Source organism: Choristoneura fumiferana, chromosome 11, assembly GCF_025370935.1.
Source record: "Choristoneura fumiferana chromosome 11, NRCan_CFum_1, whole genome shotgun sequence".
NCBI classification, from domain to species: domain Eukaryota; kingdom Metazoa; phylum Arthropoda; class Insecta; order Lepidoptera; family Tortricidae; genus Choristoneura; species Choristoneura fumiferana.
The window spans coordinates 16,549,312-16,570,480 of NC_133482.1; the positions used below are offsets into that span (position 1 = coordinate 16,549,312).

Genomic DNA, 21,169 nt, shown 5'->3' on the forward strand with positions numbered 1-21,169 from the left:
TAATAAGTTTGTAAAAAAAAAATAAGAAACCCGACTGCCAAAACTAAAAGGAAGAAAATAAGCCTAGTGGTCTAGAACTCTGTTAAGTAGCTAATTTAAAGTTCAACAGTCGGGACTACTACTATTACTAAGAGTTTTTGAGTGTCACGATTTCAATGGGTTTTTCATACAAGCTTTTTTCACGACTGTACCTTGCATTGTCATCCAAACTACATTTCTGTACCAAATTTCAAATCGATGCCATTAACCGTTGAGGACTCCTTCCTGCGGAGACGATCTTGGCCGGATTATCAGGATGTCACTGCCGGATTATTGAATTGTCACCAGATTTACATATGTATGCCAGATTTTAAATCAATCTAACCACTGAAAGTGAGTCAAAAGTAACAAAATTTTACCCACACATACCTACATATGTACAGATACATTGCAAGTTAAATAAATGCTTGTATAAATGTGTGTTTCCCCGCAATTTTAACTCTTCCTTCTTTTGTTTCAGAATGAGTTCGGAGCTTCTGATGGAGACGTAAGTATAAATACGGAACAATAAAACCAGACAAATTGTGTTTTGAATGATGAAATACAGCAAAAAGTCAGAGTTAAATATTAAGTACGGCCAAGGAGTTTAATTCATTGGCCACCATGGAACCATTTCACAGTAAACGTCATAGTGACATCGCATTATTAACAAGGAAAGTCGTAATGGCTTTTCCTTTGAAAAGGTTCCATGGTGGTGGTGGCCCATGAATTGAATTCCTTGACTGTACTATGCAATGGCCAAGTATGAAATATTTTTGTATGTAAATACTTAAGCATTAAATAAATTAATTATATTGTTTGAATTGAAAAGCAAAATTTTGAGTATCAGTTTCGACGCACGACTAGAGTTCCCTCATTAGGAAACATGCAATAGGCAAAGGGTAAATTATGAAGGAGGCATCAATCAATCCAAAAAATCAATCAAATCATATCAATCAATCGTCTAAGTGTATTGTGAAATCATTCTGTTTAGGTATTGGCCGCCATGTTCGACATATAAATTAATTGAAATTAAATCCTAGATATTTACTAGAAAACTTTCTAGCGAGATTTCCCGATAAAATGGGAATCAAACTACTCTCGTCCAAGAACCGCACGGAATCGTTAACTTTTTATTGCTCCATTTACTAGTTTATAACAAAGAATATCAGGAGAGCATTGAGCAACTATGAAATAAGGGTTAGCTCTGAGCGAGGAACTCTTAAAATATTTATAGTTTTCTACGTTACATGCTTTAAAACCGAGTTTAGACTTGCAAGAAAAATCGTGCAAGTTGCATTACATTGCGCCGCTCGATTGACAACTACAAACTCGTTGGCTTTACGGCCTCGCACGATTTTTCTTGCAAGTCTAAACTCGGCTTTAGGAACTTAAATAGCTTTTATTCCTAGAAATATTACGCCAAAAACTGGAGGCACTGGAAATGTGGTTTTACCGTCGTATGTCACACATAAGCTAGGTCCATAGAGCCACGAATGACCAGGTATACCTAGTGCCATCCACGAAAACGATTTTGTCAAAATAAGCCATTAATGATATTGTAATAAGAACCACGGCACGCGTCAACGTGAATGACTCTACCTATAAGTAAGTAAATAAGTCAAAAAATCCCGAGAACTGATGTTGATCATCAAGAGAAGAAAGTTGGCTTATCTAGGGCATGTATTAAGGCATGAGCGTTATCATTTACTCAGACAATAATGATGGGATAAATTGAGGGGAAAAGACGCGTCGGAAGAAGAAAGAAATCGAGGCTCCGAAACATCAGAGAGTGGACCGGTATCGCCAGTGTGGAAGAACTGTTTTCTCTGGAGAGAGATAAGGAGAGATATGCGGAGCTGACAGCCAACCTGGCCGTAGTGGAGAGGCACCGCAAGAAGAAGAAGAATATCACAAATAAGAAAATTTGTGAGAGAGGTATCTTTGACGGATCACGCAAAAAAGTAGCTGGACAAATTTGGTTTGAAGATAGCCGGACTTTTTACAGCAAAGACCCAAAGTATTTATACAAAGCCACAGGTTATTTTAACATTCAATTTAACTGCCAAAAACAATTTAGAGAAAACGAGATCGAAATATATTTAAACTTTCAGTGTCAGCTATGCCTGAGGCCCTTATTTGTGTAACACGATTGGAATCTCAATCGCTTGCACCACTTTTTACTCTCCTACGGTATAAGACGAGGGTAGAGAGAGAGAGAGGGTGAATGCGATCGCGAACGTCAGCGCGTTAAACCTTACATTACATTGCGGCGTTAGATTGACCACTTAAAACTCGTTGGCTTTACGGCCTCGCAATGTATTGCAACTTGCACGATTTTTTGCTGGTCTAAACTGGGCGTTAGACATAACGGCCTCTGAACCGAACTCTAAAGGTACCTATTGAACCTTCGACCTTCTACAATAACTCATATTGTTTTGTCTACCAGATTTGGTTACCGATTCTCGTGATTAAAATCCAATGGGACTGTAAATTGTGTTTGGTTCTTTTATGTATTCAATTTCAATATCACATATTAAAATTGTTTGTACATGTACAAACACTTAAATGTGATATTGAAACTTTGGAAATGCTTTTTGATACTAGAAAAAAGAATCTCAGATCGCCTATCAGTATTAAAACAAACTCCTTTGTGGCTTTACCCGTCAGTGGTGTCATACTAACTACACTACAGGGAATCCGTCCCACTAGCTTGGCGAATAAAGCAACAGGAGGTGCAGGTTCAATCCTGTCGGGTTATCATCCACCGTGAAAAAGCCGTCAAGCAGAGTATCGTGGGTTCAAACCCCGGCTTGCACCTCTGTTTTTCGAAATTCACGTGCGAAATCACATTTGAAATTTACCACGAGCTTAACTGTGAAAGAAAACATGTGAGAAAACCTGCACACACCTGCGAAGCAATTCAATGGTGTGTGTGTTCCCAATCCGCACTGGGCCCGTGTGGGAACTACGGTCCAAGGCCTCTCATTCTGAGAGGAGGCCTGTACCCAGCAGTGGGATGTTTATAGGCTGGGATGATAACCGTCCGCCTGGAGAGAGATCTCTCTATTATGGTGTCCCCAACGCTAATTGGTACAGTCAATGTCATAAATAAGTGATCATTTCTGTACTTTGTCGCTTTCAGTCATTACACAATTTCGTATGGCTTTTCAAACATGACATTAAAGTGACAAGGTACAAAAGTGATCACTTATTTATGACGTTGTCTGTATACTACAATGTATAAGGTGGATATTAATCATTTTCGCTTTTAATAAATCCTAGATTGACCAGGTGGACTGACGACATCGTGAGAGTAGCGGGAAACCGGTGGATGCAAGTGGCGAGTTGTCGTTCATTGTGGCGTTCTAAGGGGGAGGCCTTTGTCCAGCAGCGGACGTCTTCGGGCTGATGATGATGATGATGAAATCCTAGATTTCGTTGAACTAAATAAAAACGATTAATATTGTTATGAAAGTCAAAAAGATGATGTTTATTTGCTTAACAAATGAGATCTAGAGTATAACAAAAACCATCTGTTTGATGCAAAATAAGTCGCAAGTCAACAAGTTTTCTTTGAGAAAGCTCCACTTATTCATATTTAGAAACTAGAATTCGTTATCTATGTTAATAACGTCGTATCGTAAACACGTTTTTATCGACGATGTAACGACCTACAAGACCTTTGACACTTAAATTGCAAATTGTTTGTTAAATCGTAATTTCAAATGTAAATTGCCAATAGCCGTAACACGTCAATTTACGGAGATTATACGACTGCTCAATATTCAGTAGTGTATCGATTATTGAGAGAAAAATGTCTATAAATAGCCTTCAAATATAAATAATCTGGTTGCTATATTTTGACCTGACGAGTTGCTAGTTTACGACTGTGACTTTTTTTTTATAATGATTCAAGTCATCGACAAAACAGTCTCCAGGCAGTATACATAATATGTTATCTTTGTCTTGTTTCACTACGGCGTGATGACGATTTTAAGGCTTTTTAGGACAATACTACAAATTTCGCATCTTATATACAAGTACGTAACCAAAACAAAGGCAATAGAATATTAATCCACACTTATATACATTACAAATGCAAAAGTCACTGTCTATTTAAAGAAAGAAAGAAAGAAAGAAGACATTTATTCACTTACACAGAAGACACACATATACAGCAAAATTAACACAAATAAAAAAAAAATAAAAAAAAACCTATTTCTAACCTTTGCTGTCACGTTTAAACCGTTGACACGATTTAAATGAAATTTTGTACCTATGAAGATAATTTGAACCCTAGAAAGGACCTGAAAAAGTTTTCATGCCGAATAACTGCATAATTCCCGCGGTATAGAAATAAAAGATTTTTTGCCAGAAGAGAAGGCGTCACGAGCGATATAAATACATAATTGACCTACTCAAGGTATTTATTACAAACGGCTAATTACTTTAACTAGTTAGTAGAATGCGAGAAATTCAAACCTCGCAAGTCGCAACTCATTATTTAATACACACTCAAAGTCGTTAACTACGATAAACCTATTTTCCCAAGTCAGAAAGCAATAAAATTTTAAAACCCAACCGTTACTTCAACGTACGGAATTCACAAACTCACATTTCACCAGGTACACAAAGAAATGAGCATTCGAAAGCTTATAACAACTGGAATGAAAACCTTCATAGACTTTCAGAATGCTATAGTAACAAAGGGAAAGAAAGAGCGAGCTGAGAGCAGTTTTTCTTATTAAATTTTCATGTTTTTCCATAAATAATATAGTACTCCCAGTCGCTGCGGTTCGCATAAAGGGAAACTTTTTACTGATTCTCGAGTTGAATTACAAATCAGTTATAAATCTTGAAATGAATTTAATGAAACTGGCTTGGTTTTAAATTTTGTATGAATTGATGAGTACGCGGCTGACCAGGTTGGGAGTTAAACAATTTTTTAGTACCTAATGCCGAGGAAATAGAGTTGTCTATTTTTCTACAAATCGAAAACCATTTCGTAATAATAGTAGATTGTACAACAAGAGCATAAAACGAGCCATTTTACCCGAATCGTTCATATAGCCACCTGAGCCGGTACGGCAAGGGTGGATAGACACGTCGAGGGGGAAATGGGTTTAATGCTCGAGTTTTACACTGCTTTTCACTTCGATGGCGAGGAAATGAAATAGCAACAGTGGAAGCAATTGTTTACTTACTATGTAACTTTTATTGTTAATCCATTAATATAAAATTATATATTTTAAAATTTGATTGATCTTTTTTAATTGATATGGTTGATTTTTAGTTTTATATAAATTAAAAATTATTAAAAAAAATATGTAGAATCTTCTTTGTTTGTGGCTGTTTACACCTATCGCCTTGGTGTTAGACGAAGATTTTATTTTATGCACTAGAGCATAAAAAGTAATTTTATATCGCCTAGATCCAGCATAAATACAAACTTTACGAGCGTAAGAAGTTGAAAAATATTTTTTAAATCGTTTCCTGTAAATTAATTGCAAAATAATGTAATTGTATTTTACTGTATCCAACCGAAGCAACTGGAAGGTCTATAGGGGAGGCCCGTGGACAACAAAGGACGTCCTACGGCTGAGATGATGATGATGAGTATAATGTAAAGAATGCATTACACCAAAAGTAAGCCAACTCAACACAATATACTACTACTACTTTACTTTCTACTACTACTACTTTCTTTCTTCTTTCTTTTCACTACTAACTACTTTCTATTTTAGACTACCGCGGTCATTACTAATTATATGAATGATATTTTGTGGTGATCATGGCGCATGCAACTGTGCCGAAATATCGAGCTTCGTTAAAATCAAAGTACGCGGAACACAACCCGAATTTAATAAAACTAAGTTTCATAAAACTAAGCCAACTCCTTCAATTCGAACCAAAACTTCAGTGTTGACTTTGACTCCAATACCAATAATTATTCAAATGTGTTCGTAAATCTTTTATGTGCCAGACTTTGAAATATTTTCATCAGGGCTTCCTTCGTTTGTATTCTCACACTTTTCATTTCTTTTGCAGGAAAATATTTAAGTTTTCATAACTCAACTGAACTGTGTTGAAAAGACCTATTGTTTCTGAACAGGTGAGACGGTAATGTCCCCTGTAAATGGAGAGTACCTATGCACGGAGTTATGCACAGGTTGCCGCGGTGGAAATTTGAATTTCTCATTTTTCTTCACTGTCTCGTGTGATTTTACAAAGGAGACATAGATTTGGAGTTATACGTGCATCGTTACTTGCATAATAATTGCAGTGGTTTTTTTCAAGCGTTTGTTTAACCTGCAACGCACGTAAACGCAATGTATGTAAGTTGTGATTTTAGAATTTGTAATTTTAAAATGAGTACCATCCCGACAAAAAAAAGAAGTTAAAGTCGAAGTTAAAGTATTGCAGTATTTTAACTCCCGACGCAGAAAGAGGGGTGTTATAAGTTTGACCGTAGCGGTCGCTATGTGTGTCTGTCTATGGCACCGTAGCTGTTAAACGGGTGGACCGATTTGACTCTGTCTGCTTAGAATTCGTTTATCGCTATCCCGCTATAATTATGCTATTGTGAGGAATAAAATATCCAATGTCCTTCCCCGGTACTCAAACTATTTGTATACCGATTTCCATCTAAATCGGTTCAGCGGTTAGAGGTAACAAACAAACAGACTTACAAATTTTCGCATTTATAATATTAGTGGGATTATTTTGCTACTACTGATTTGTGTGTCAACATTTAGATACAAAGTAGGTGGTAGGACCTTGTGCAAGGTCCGCCCGGATTGCTACCACCATCTTGCCCGCTAATCCTGCCGTGAAGCAGCAGTGCTTGCACTGTTGTGTTTCAGCGTGGAGAGTAAGACAGCCGGTGAAATTACTGGCACTTGTGGTATCCCAAGCCTAAGGCCTTAGATAAATAAATAATAAATAAATATCACGGGACAATTTACACCAATTAACCTAGTCCCAAACCAATGTAAGCTTAGCAAAGCTTGTGTTATGGGTACTAAGCAACGGATAAATATAATTATATAAATAGATACATACTTAAATACATGTTAAACACCCAAGACCCGAGAACAAACATTCGTATTTTTCATACAAATATCTGCCCGACGCGGGAATCGAACCCGGGACCTCAAGCTTCGTAGTCAGGTTCTCTAACCACTAGGACATCTGGTCGTCTAAGGGCCTCTAGGTTGGCAACGCATCTGAAATACCACTGGTGTTGCAGATGTTTATGGGCGGTGGTGATCTCTTACCATCAGGAGACCCACTTGCTCGTTTGCCATCCAGTCGAATAAAAAAAAAAATAAAAAAATATCATTTTTTATTTTCAAGATTAAAAATCAAACTAATATTGACAATAATTTCAACATTGACTCACGAAGTTAGACATAATTAATAACACAAACTACTTACTATCATTGCTTTTACAACATCATATTGTCTATTTTCTAACTTTATTTAATTTTCATCGCCAACAAGTAATCTCAAATATTTCTTCAAAATACTCTTTCATCTTATGCTTTGAGTGCTTTTGGCCAGAACCGCTTTAAATTTGTACCGGAGCTATTTGGGACCGCGCTCCATTGACCAAGGCAATAAAGGGTTGTACCACTCCCGAAGTTTCTTCGTCCTGATTAAATTTTCATCTCGACATTACTGTAGAATTCAGCGACTAGTTATAAAGTTGTTATCTTATTATGTGTATCAAAAAGTACTTCAATTTTATCGTCATCATTAAATGCATTATTAACTTGATCGTCATTGTCATTACCACTTGTTTCATGATTCTCATGTTTATTCTCACTGTTATCCTCCATGTCATTTTTAAAACCAATTATTACTTTTCATCATCATCATCATATCAGCCGTAAGACTCCCACTGTTGGACAAAGGCCTCCCCATAGACCTCTAATTGCATTAGTTGTAAGCTTGTCCATCTCGCTGGTGGACGTCCTACGCTGCGCTTGCCGATCTGCAGTGCTCATTCTGGAAATTTTCAGCCCCAACGGCTATCTGTTATCTGTGCTATATGGCCTGCCAATTGTCACTTCAAAGAGTTTTAATTCAACATTTACTACTTTCGTATGTAGTTTTAGTTACCTTTATTACCTTTATTTTGATTTGTACTGAGCTATGTTTTATTAATAAATATCCACTTTCGTACTATCTATATTTTGTATAATTAAATACCGTTAACTTTATATCAGTTTTGTAGCAATGAAGTAATTATTATTTTTTTACGATTTCACGCCATAAGAAACTTGAAAAAAATTAAGAAACCGATACATAATTGAGTTTGCGTGAGCACGTTTTTTAATAACATCCAGTATTTTATTAGCTTCGTTAAAACTGGTTATTGGATACCTAGTTATCGAAAACCTCCCTCGAGTAATTCGTTTTGGGAAAATTATTTTTCAATAAATTGAAAAATAAATATTATGAAGTGGATAGGTAGGTCTTTTATTCCTTTTTTTTGTTAATATTCATTTTGATCGACTGTGACGCAATTGCTGTATTTTTGGGTTAGTATGTCACGTGTTTTTTTGTAGATTATAACTTTGCCGTCTACAACCTTATTCTGACAATAATAATAATATGCAACTTTAAAATTGACACTGACAAAACAGAACTCGTCATGATGTGAATCGTTTTCAAACTGTAATTGTGTGCTATTATAGAAGATACCTTATTCAAATTTAAACATTGAAACTGACAAAACAGTTTACAATATAACCACAACATAATAGTAGCAAAACAACATTTAAAATCGTTCGCGAATGAAACATTAAAAAGCCGTTAAACCTTGTTTACGTAATGGAAACACTTAGCTGAATAGAAACTTCAGATTATACCAGACAACTAGAAGAAACACTAAAGACCTTTTTACGGGCTAAATGGAGGACAAATCCGGCTTCAGTAGGCGTCGGGTATTAATATAAATTTTAGCTGTTACCCGACTGAGAAATCGTTTCTATAGAAAACATTCAGAGCGAAACCCAGTAACAAAGGCGGTCAAAACAAAAGCCTCACTATAAAGAACCCTCGGATCTTTGCCTCCTTACCTTTTTTTATTGTTGCCTAACCTTTTCCCGTTGATCCACTCTCATTTAATAACCTTTTTTGCTATGTAACACATAAAATAGGATTTTACAACTCGCTGCGCACCAATTTTGCCTGAAAAGATGCTCCTTTCAAAGCTTTCAAGGGATGATGTTTATTGTTTGCGAAGTTACGGCATTTGCGGCTTGATAGTCAGTGAACGGAGTTTGCAGATTTTTAACCGACTTCAAAAGGGTTTCACGGTTCAGCGACTACAGTATTAAAATTTTAAACTAGAATGACGGAGAATCTATCCCTTCTGTTTACTAAATTCAATCTGACGTATAAATGAACTAAAATAATTTCTTTGCTCACCCGCGACCTTTATGATAGCTAAGTTTATGCAAGATATGCGCATTCATGCAGTTCCTCCACCTCCACACTGTAAGAACACACACAAACCCATCTATCACCACCACCACAATACACTTTCGCGTTTCGAACTCTCAACCAGAGCTCATCTTCAGAGCAACACAACCGTACACCATAGTACCAGATGTCAAACCAACACAACTCTCACATCTCGTTCTAACATCTGGTAGTATGGTCTGTAAAAAAAAACAGAGTACCTTGTAATTTTCGACTATTACTTGAGACTACAACGAAAAATCCCTTTTAGTCTATATTTCTACAAATAAAGACAAAGTTTCGTCTCAACTCTTATAGTCCACATTAGAGTCTAAAATTTATGCCCACGTGGTTTTAGTGGCTCTCGAATTTCAATGAAATGGCCGACGCTTGCTCGGCAGTAACTGTGGTCATAAACGAATTGATCCCCTATATTCTCAGAGGATTAAACTAACCGGAGAAGACATCGAAGGTTTTAGCATTTTACACTGTTCAATGGTTATACCGACCGACATCTGCATCGAACGTGAGGGGTGGATACACCTAGTTTCAGTGCATACGAGTACATGTACATATACGACGGTACGGCATGGGATATATATGTCGCAGATAAATGGCCAAATCGTATCTTCGGACAAATCTGTAAGGGATATGACCAAATCACGTGTAATATGCAAATAGCTAATTTCATTTTATTATTTTACCTAGAAAAAATCAGTCATTTGATCCAATCTCTGAAATTGTTTAATGAAATGTCGAAATCAGCGAAAAAAGCAAGTCGTATTTTCTTTTTTCTCGTTTTTATTTTACAGTCTTGGTCGATTACATAATACCTAAGTACGTGTGGTGTCTCCGGTTGGTTCAAAACTCTAAGGTAATAAACGAATTGATCCCCCGAATCCTTTCAGTTTGGCTACATTGACGATCTTTTTCTGGGAGCATCTTTGAGTGCGTCATAATATTTAGCGAATTCCGATTTTGTACGTGTTTATAATTCAAGAGCAGCCAATTTCGTCTGAATCGAGAAAAATATTGAATTAAGGATTTTTTCGTTTGTTAAGTAGCTGCTGAAATGCGATGTTGATATTTTTATGCAAATGTGAATACTTTTTCCAGACAACTGTCTATTTCTATGTCCAGTCTACATGCGTGCTTTTGCGAGGCACAAGTCTCGTGTCAAAATAAGAGGGCTTGAGGTCTATTTCTCACGCTGGCTTTTTCGGATTAGGAACATTGCTAACACTAAAGAATTGCTTCAAAGGGGAGCTCGGTCGCCTATAGGTACGCGATCTTCTGCTTGATTGCTACCTACGTATATATAGAGTGTAGGTAGCTAGAAGCCTATGTGGTTTAATACAGAGCCAATAATATAGTGAAATATATTTTATAATAGAGAATAATAATAGAGAAGTATATTTTTATGTCAAAAAACAAGATTATGTACTCGTATTAATTGAACTACTAACAATTCTTCAGTCACGTTTATATTTAAACAGTGCTATAAGTTCTGTTGTTGTTTTGTTTTCTACTACTCGTTTAAAAGTTTTGTCATAATAAATTGATTATCAAACATTTTTTACTCTGTGCCAAAAGCTACTATTTTCTTAATAGTTTGCGTAAAGTTGTAAGGGACGGTACAATGCTAACAATAAAATATTGACCATTGCGTTTGTGTTGATACAAATGCAATAATAAATTAAATAATAGGCAAACGCAGCGCAGGACGTCCACTATCAAAATGGTCGGTTGACCTGATTAAACCCGCTGGTTCACGATGGATGCAGGATTCAACCATTTTCAACCGAAGCAACTGGAGGTCTATGAAGGAGGCCTGGGTCCAACAGTGAACGCCTTACGGCTGATATGATAGTGATGATATTAAAATCTACCTCCGATGCCTATAGCATCAAATAACCTTGAGGCCCCTTTAAAACTGCTGAATCCTCCAAACCCGCCAGGCACCATAACTTGTTGCACCATTAATTACCAACATTGTCGAAAGCCGATACCAGGCAAAATTGAATTTCTTAATTGCCCTTCTACGACAGTAAAATTGCCTTGATAAACCGGCCTTCGGAGTATCGGTACGCAACTGAAATTTTCATTAATATTTTTTTTTGATCCACCGCCGGTTTGGCCGGAAAGTTTTTTAATTTCAATCGTCAAGTGGAAATTGTGGTTGTCAGATAAAGTATGTTTACCTATGTACCTACCAGCTTTAGGGATGCGAAATTATTTATTTACTGAGATGTTGATTGATTAGAAATTTAGGTATGGAGACCTACTTGAACTTTGATACTATTTATTGTAGAAACATATAAAACCAAAATAATAATAAATAAATACTGGTTCTCAACATACACATACAGATTAAATGTATGAAATAAACAGTGGTGTGGTAGAACTAGTTTAAATTCTGACGTCGTAAGCCAAAATAGTTGAAATAATTAATAAAAAAATGATTAAATTATAATGGAAAAATATCGAAATTGGTTTCTAATACTCATACTCCTTTATTGGTAATATAATTATTACATGTCATTTTGTTAAATTATTTCTAATATTCTAAAGCTAATTAATTTAATAATTTTCAGTAAGTATAGAACCTCCTCCTTTTTGAGGTCGGTTAAAGAGACTATGTAACCACGAAATATAGCGCACAAAGCACCACTTAAAACAATTAGTCATCTCTAAAACAATAAACATCTGTTTTCTGTATCCTTTCAGGTTCCATATTTAAAGGGATCCAGTAAATAATTTCGTAGATTACAAGACAATAACGTCATTCTGATGATTTACGGCTATATCAGATACAGAAGAGGCTATCCCACTCCCACCCGCTGCCGGTAAGTGGGGCATAATTGAAACAGCATGATTTATTCGTCCAGCTCCCCATGTTTTCACTTGCTATTCGTTTACAGCAGTCACAGTTGAAAAAATACAGTACGGCAATCAAAAGTTTTCTTTTACTCAACCAGTTTAATGAAATAAGTTTATCGGTAATGGTTTTGATAAACATTGCAAATTCTATGCTGGTAAATATGTCAAAATATCGGGAAGGAGCACGGTCAAACAGTTCAATAAATAGTTAGGTACTAAGATATTTGCTGATCTTTTTACCTCTAAAGTCATCATTTTTATCAAATGAACTTTTAACGCATCCATTGGGTGCATGATTGTTGATAACGTTGGTCTAATAAAATTGTCGTCAGAAAATATTTTGACTAACTACAATGGGCATTGCCCTTTTTTCGTTTTTTGTGTCCATTCAAACACTTTTTGGTAGAGATCCCTTAAAGGAATAAGTTTGCCTTTGCACATTTGTGTTTGTTTACTTATTTTGTACAAGAGTTTACATACATACATACATACTTTTTGTAACATCAGATTAAAAAAAAGAGTTATTATATTTGTTATTTTAACAGTCTCAAATAGATAACAATTCTGAGTGGTATTTAAATCACACAGTTAATGATTCATTTAAAAGTTACTAAAAAATCTCTTTAAAAATTGTTTTTAAGTCAGCGGAGGTACTATTGGGAACTATGTACGGCCAAAGCCTTCTTATTCTCCGACTAGATTTTTGAGCTCAGCAGTACAAGTAATGATTTTATTCAACAGTTACTTATGGGAACTACAGTCTTTTTATTTAGTAAACGAGGTTTTTACGCTCAGCAGTGGAACGTACATAAATAAGCGGAAATAACTACTATTGAATTACTCATATATATGAAATACTATTTTAAAGTTACATAAGATTGACGTACTGTTTCTTATAGGACACTGTGCCAGTGAAAAGGCTTTCTTACAATTTCGCCTCCACCCTTTCTGTGAATTATAGCCTTTTAAATTTTTATTCTTTGTTATCGCACTTGGTTTTTTTTTCGACAAAATAAAGAGGATTACACCATTAATTTTAGCTTGTTTTCTTAAATTACTTTGTACTGTGTTAATTTGTTTAAAGGAAATTTATCAATGGTAATTTTTTAACTACTATTCTCATTGCAAGACAGCTGATTGCTCACGTTGATTTGTCAAATAATCGTTTGACAGTTTAACCGAGGGAAATAGATTTTTTAATTTTTATATCATGTAGATAGTTAGGGATCCTGGCATATCACTAAAAAAAAATTTTTTTTTTCGCAAATGTTCAGTTCCCAACTGTTTCATTATGGAAATCTATTTTTTTCTGAAATTGTTAACTATTTATATCCTGGAGAGAGAGCCCTTCAAGTGAGATAGGTTGGTATTATAACAATTCCAAAATACATATCAACATTAAAAAAAAATTTTCGTCCTTATGAAACAGTTGTAAAACAAATCATTTGGGAATCATATTTTCGGTAAAAAATTAGAGAACCAGTAATCAGATAGGTATTATTCAACTTGTCTCGGTTACATATGAAAGAGCAAACAAATACAAGGTGCTCGTAAGTATTGCGAGAAATTTAAATCCCGAATTCCTGAGGTTATAAGGAGTAATAAAGGTTACATGAACCGAGGTCGAAATATGCTTAGTTTTTGAGATATTTCCATTTTTATGCAAAAAAGTTTATATGAAAGTGGTGGAGGTGCTGGGATTATGTATTTATTATGTATGAAAAAATATAAAAGATAAAAAGCATAATTCGACCTAGGTTCATTTAAAATTTATTACTCCATATGGCCTCAGGAATTCGTGATTGAAATCTCTCGCAACGCTTACGAGTACCTTGTATACACACACAATCACACTTCAAGACATTCTTAAACTTGTTGGGAAGAACTACCAGGTATACGTATGTCATACTAGAATCTCAAGATGCTAGTCTAGTGGCAGTAGGTAAAGTTTAATGCTGACAAAACGAAACCCAATAAATCTAGCTATTTACTTAAGCACTATTAGCCGCCTATTACACAAAATGGTTGAACAATCGTACAAAAGAACAAGAGCCGCTTAAGGGCTTAGGATAAAAACAGAAAGGTCATAAAAGCACATCGGATCAAATTGACTTCGGTCCTTTTGCCATGATAAATAGGGGCAATACAATAATCGGATAAGGAGGTGAGTGGAGGAAAATGGGGGGAGGCAATATTCAACAACACAGGATTATCTGGGTGTATGCTTTGTAAGGGACTTTTATGATAATGTGTGATTAATGTGATACGGGAGTAGAAAAAGTGTTCAGCGGTTTAATTTTGTAACTAGCTAATTATAGGTACAATAGAATAAATTAATTTATTTTGATTTAGATTGGTAAAAAGTGGTTTTTATAAATGTGCTAAAGTGCAGTGACACATCAAACAAATGCATAAGTACATTGACTTGCGAATATTGTCTAATTTCAAATAGATTTTTAAAGCTAAATATTTTTTTATAAGAGGGAGGCAAACGTTACTTTGATGGTCGTTAGGCTTCGTATCTAAAAGAAATGGGCGAAAATGTGTTGCGAGGAAAATGGTTTTCATGAATTAACAGAAACTCTTCATTTACCTATTCTCGCACAGCACAGCTCTAGTGGAAACAGCTGAGAAGAGCGAGGATGGATCATCATCATCATTATCAGCCTATGTTCGTCCACTGCTGGACACAGGCCTCTCCCATGGCACGCCACTGAGCACGATCCTCCGCCACTCATCCAGCTCTTGCCAGCCGTCCTGCGAAGATCATCGCTCCACCGAGTCTGAGGACGTCCTACGCTACGTTTGCCGATCCGTGGTCTCCACTCAAGAACTCGTGACGTCTACCCCAACGATTATCGGTTCTTCGGGTTAAATGGCCGGCCCATTGCCACTTCAGCGTGCTAATGCGGTGGGCTATGTCGATAACTTTGGTTCTCTGTCGGATCAATTCGTTACGAATTCTATCTTTCAGAGAAACTCCGAGCATAGCCCTTTCCATAGCACGTTGAGCAACTTTAAATTTGTGGACCAGCCCTAACGTGAGCGTCCATGTTTCGACACCGTATGTCATGACGGGTAGGACGCACTGATTGAAGACTTTCGTCTTTAGACTCTGTGGAATTGGTGATGTGAAGATAGATAAATAGAGCATTTCTATTGGTTCATGAAAAAGACATTTGCAAGACAACTTGCAAGAAAAATCGTGCAAGGTGCATTACAATGCTGCGCTCGATTGACCACTACAAACTCGTTGGCTTTACGGCCTCGCAATGTAATGCAACTTACACGACTTTTTCTTGCAAGTCTAAACTCGCTGAGGAACTTAAATAGCTTTTATTCCTAGTAATATTACGCAAAAACTGGAGGCACTGGAAATGTGTTTTACCGTCGTATGTCACACATAAGCTAGGTCCATAGAGCCACGAATGACGAGGTATACCTAGTGCCATCCACGAGAATAGGCTACAGCCTACACGACTTTTTCTTGCAAGTCTAAACTCGGCTTTAAGCATCAATTACTATACCTTCCGCCGCCTAACTTTGCCTAAAAGTTCATTGCCACGACTAGTACGACAAAAACTATAAAGGTATAATTCCAATAATTGAATAGGCACTATACCGTTAAGTGATTCGAACACAATCCGGGAGTAACGTTAAGACGTAGCATAATTTTTTTTTTATTCGACTGGATGGCAAACGAGCAAGTGGGTCTCCTGATGGTAAGAGATCACCACCACCCATAAACATCTGCAACACCAGGGGTATTGCAGATGCGTTGCCAACCTAGGATACCTCAAGTGCCAGTAATTTCACCGGCTGTCTTACTCTCCACGCCGAAACACAACAGTACAAGCACTGCTGCTTCACTCTCTCTGCTTGCTTTTTTGCTTTTTTGTATCTCAGAATGCGTCAAAACTGAGTATTAAGTACTTAATGAACTTTAAGGCAGATTTATATGGCGCGTGGTATAACTTATACTCTATGACTATAATGATATTACCACAGATATTACTTAACGGAACCCGGTACACAAAAAATAACCAAATTTTCCTGTGTTTTACGTATAACGGAAACTTGTTCTTGTTTTAGATTTTCGTTTGATACTGAATTTGACTAATCGCCCTCTCACACAGTAAGGGAATCGAACGTGTACAACATTATTTCCATTTTGAAATTACTGGCCTTCGTGTTAAGATTAAGAATCGATTGCGTTGCCCCATCGACTTGGTTAGATGTATTTTTGGAGAGTTGTAATGTTCTTTTTGTTAGATTCTTGTCATTTATTGATAAAGGTGACCTAAAATGTTGATTTGTAGTTAACATGCTTTATGCGTTATTAGTGTAAGTAAACAGTTAGGCGTATATCGTCACTACTTTTAAAAAAACTCGTAGCTCAAAATAGATCATTTTTCTGAGTGAACTTTATACACATTACATCAAGGTTCAATTTTGTTGACATATTGATTTTAGATACGAGATTTTTGCAAAGTAGTGATGATATGTAATACTAGGTTATGCCTGCGACTTCGTCTGCGTAGATTTTTATATTTACACAATACTCCATAGGAATGAGGTTACTATCACGCATTGCCCGTTTTCGTGGGATTTTCGAAAAATCTATTCAAACTACGGCTAGGGTAACAATCCACTGAGAAATCTGATCACCACGTTTTACAACTATAAAGCTTAAGGAATAAAATATTTTTTTAATGACATTAATTTATCGATCCTCCTAGTTAGAATTTTATGTTAAATAATTTATTATATACAATATTGACAACTTAATTGTAAGGCTAGAATTGCAATATATCTGACTTGCTTATCGCATTGGGCATGCCTGTAATGATAGATTTAAATTTTGCAATTTTTAAATTAATAAATAAATAAAAATATTTTAAATCCTCCCTTACTATTTTCCTACATCGAGCGATCTCAAAGATCGCGTACGATGTCTTTGGGATCGCAGCCCAGACTTGCGCTGGCTTGCCGTTTTAGCCGAAAGCGAAGGCCTGCCTGGCTACTATGTAATATTGGTAAGCTTAGCTTGGTTGATCAGCGAACGCGATGCGCGAGTGAAGCTCCTCTGTTTCAGCTTCAACACAAATGCTTTCGTATAAATCTTTCACGTGGATATCTAGCTGTTCTCTTCGTAAGTTTGCATTTCTGAACCGATTCTTGTGAGATTTTGGGAGATTTGCAAGGTTCAATAACATTAGGTTTTTTTCTTGCCGATTATGTATCTATAATTGTACCTATCAAGTTTATGGAGCCATGAGAGTTAAAAACGTGAAAAATATTACATTCCATAAGTTTTAGCATGGTTCACTAGTTCAACGAGAATTTTTAGGGTTCCGTCAAATGGAAAACACGGAATCCTTATTGAATCACTTTGTCCTCTTGCCTGTCTGTCAACACTACCGGGTAGTTTCTATCGATGATCTCATCCGCCGAAGTTAAAGGGAATTTGAGGGAGCCTTGAGGGAGGCCTATGTCCAGCAGTGGACTTCTTTCGGCTGACATGATGATAGTGGTATATTTAGCATGTGTGCTAAATTAAATAAACTTTGACCCCTTTTGCTTGAAATGCAAGTTAGTCGGTCAACCAGGCACTCGTCTAAATCTGGGGCAAGCATTTAACATAATCAGGTTATATTTAGAACGGTTAAGCTCCTGCTTGATGCTTTATAATATGCTTATGACTGTCACAATATGCGACAAACGGATAAATTAATTGGCGTCCATTGTATTTCTCTTTATAGTATAAACTCTAATGGGTTTAATATCGGTAGATGGGGTTAGTGTCGTTAGATCTATTTCACGAGTCTTGCCTTGAGATTCGTTTAAATCCCACTGTTCCTACTTCTACTTATATATTACAATATAATAACTCTTTATTGCATATATACCAACACATAGTAAGCAATACAGAAAACACAGGTATACACAGAGATTTTCTGATAGACGGCCTTATCGCTTCAGAGCGATCTCTTTTAGGCAACCTGAACCACACACACACCTCACACGTCACACAGTATTACCTACACAGTTTACAACCTAACCAAAAAAAGCTGGAAAACGGCTGAACCGATTTTGATGAAACTTGTCTAAGAACCATCGCTAGAAAACCTGATTTCAGACAAAAAAACCGTATTCAACTCGGTCCACCCGTTTAAGAGCTACGGTGCCACAGACAGACAAACATACAGACACACTTAACAGTTAAACTTATAACGCTCCTCTTTTTTCGTGGGGGGTTAAAAATGAAGTCTCTTCCCGCCGTATGTAGATACGATCTTTTTAACTAATTCACCATCAGTTAGATCATTTTTCGCGGAAAATTTATACTTACGAATTATACAGGGTTTAGCATTTGGATCGGTCAATACCTATGGGAAAGTCTGAAACCATAAGACATGCATAATACGAAGATCTGTTCTTAGGGACCATCTCATGGATTTTAGTAAAATAAAATACTGCATACATACAATTAAAACAAAAACTTGTACTCAGCTTGGGAATCGGTGTGTTAATAACAGAGTTCTATAATAGTACTGCGCCATGACAGGTATCAGCTGCTGCAGCTAATATTGATGGCCTTACAGGGGAAGCGGCGCCCTGGCAGGCGGAAGACATATGGCTGCAAAATATTAATAATAATAATAATATAATCTTTATTTCGGAATACACAGGACTCCATAGATGATTAGTCATCGTCATCATCATGTCAGCCGAAAGACGTCCACTGCTGGACATAGGCCTCCCCCAAGGCTCTCCACTCAGACCGGTCTTGTGCTTTCCGCATCCACCGCGATCCCGCGATCTTAACCACTTGTTGGAGGCCTACCGACAGCTCGTCTCCCGGTCCGCGGACGCCATTCGAAAACCTTCTGGCCCCATCGGCCATCAGTCCTGCGAGCAATGTGCCCTGCCCACTGCCACTTTAGTTTCGCAATTCTTCGGGCTATGTCAGTAACCTTAGTTCTACTGCGGATATCATCATTTCTAATTCTATCCCGCAGAGAAACCCCGAGCATAGCCCTCTGAGTAACTTTGAGTTTTCTCATGAGGCCCATCGTTAGCGCCCACGTCTCAGATCCGTATGTCATCACTGGCAAACACACACACACAGATGATTAGTAACAGAGCTTATTTCCTAAAGTTAGTACTTAAAATTAATCAATTAAATTAAATTATATAAGCTAACCTAACAAAATTCAACATTTCATTTAACTGCACATGCAGAGCAACTGTTCCGGATGGCTCAGATAGGGAGAAATTTTCAGAACTAAAATAATTTCCTTGCTCACCCGCGACCTTACGATAGCTAAGCTTATGGAAAATATGCGTGTTCATGCAGTTCCTCCACCTCCACACTGTAAGAACACACACAAATCACACAACCCATCTATCACCACCACCACACTACACTGACAGACAGACAGTAGTTGTTGGAGTCTAACAACTGGTAGCATGGTGTACGGTTGTGTCACTCTGAAGATGAGCTCTGGTTGATTTCGAAACGCGTCAGTGTAGTGTGGTGGTGGTGATAGATGGGTTTGTGTGATTTGTGCGTGTTCTTACATTGTGGAGGTGGAGGAACTGCATGAACACGCATATTTTGCATAAGCTTAGCTATCGTAAGGTCGGGGGTGAGCAGGAAATTATTTTAGTTCATTGATATGGACCTCCGCAAAGTAACGCCTGATTCAATAAATTATTTAGAATTTTTCAGATCTTAACAGCCAACCTCCAGTAATGGAGTGGCACTTTCAGAAGAAGAAGAATACTGTAATAATAGTACTGTCAATGGAACTAGTGGGATCTCACCTGGGAATCGAACCCCAATACGCAAATACTACGCGAGATGACGCTCCGGCTTCACGCGGGTGTCATCATCATCCCAGCCTATATACGTTCCACTGCAGGGCACAAGCCTCCTCTCGGAATGAGAGGGCTTGGGCAGTAGTTCCCACGCGGGCCCAGTGCGGATTGGGAACTTCACACACACCGTTGAATTGCTTCACAGGTTTGTTGTGCAGGTTTCCTCAAGATGATTTCCTTCACCGTAAAGCTCGTGGTAAATTTCGAATGTAATTCCGCACATGAATTTCGAAAAACTCAGAGGTGCGAGCCGGGGTTTGAACCCACGATCCTCTGCTTGAGAGGCCATACGTCAAACCACTTGGCCACCACGGCATCCCACGCGGGTGTAGTTTTTGGGAAATGGAGCTGAAGTACCTTTGATTATAGACTTTTTCTTTTAAATTGTACCCGGGTATAGCCGGGGCTGATCGCTTGTATATTACAAATTCGAAAGTTTTATATGGTAGCGCATGCGTGCGTACCTATGTATGTATGTTTGGTACTCTTTCCCGCTGAAGCAGTTTTACAGATTTCAATGCAATTTGGTATAGAAACTGGAAGTCCAACCTACAGGCATCTAGATATTTTTCTCCTTCAGAAAAGTAAGGGAGCAAAGTGCAACTTTTGTGTTCAAGGCTTTTCTAAGTATTTTATTGCAAGTGCCATTTTTTGAAGTTGATAATTGTAAAGCCACGCCATTTTCTATGCTGGTTATTCTTAGAATTTGTTATTTTTTCAAGTTTCTTAATGCTCGGTGTGAAAAGTTGTATGATCCACTCGGGAGCAAAATTATTTTCATCTTGGGCGTTATCACTTGAACCCCTCATTACGCTCAGGATTCTACTTTAGAATCCCTCGTTACGCTCAGGATTCTATTGTAGAATCCTTCGCTATATTTTGTCCCCTTGTAACACAAATAGGTATTTAACGC

At 37.1% G+C, this 21,169-nt stretch overlaps 1 long non-coding RNA gene across 1 annotated transcript in view; it reads left to right on the plus strand.

The window, feature by feature from the left end:
* LOC141432899 (uncharacterized) overlaps positions 1–21,169 on the plus strand; it is a 205,105-nt gene that overhangs the window by 165,377 nt on the left and 18,559 nt on the right. The window contains exon 3 of the long non-coding RNA XR_012451881.1: positions 500–526. This is a non-coding gene — a long non-coding RNA (uncharacterized lncRNA). The remainder of the gene's footprint in view (positions 1–499; positions 527–21,169) is intronic.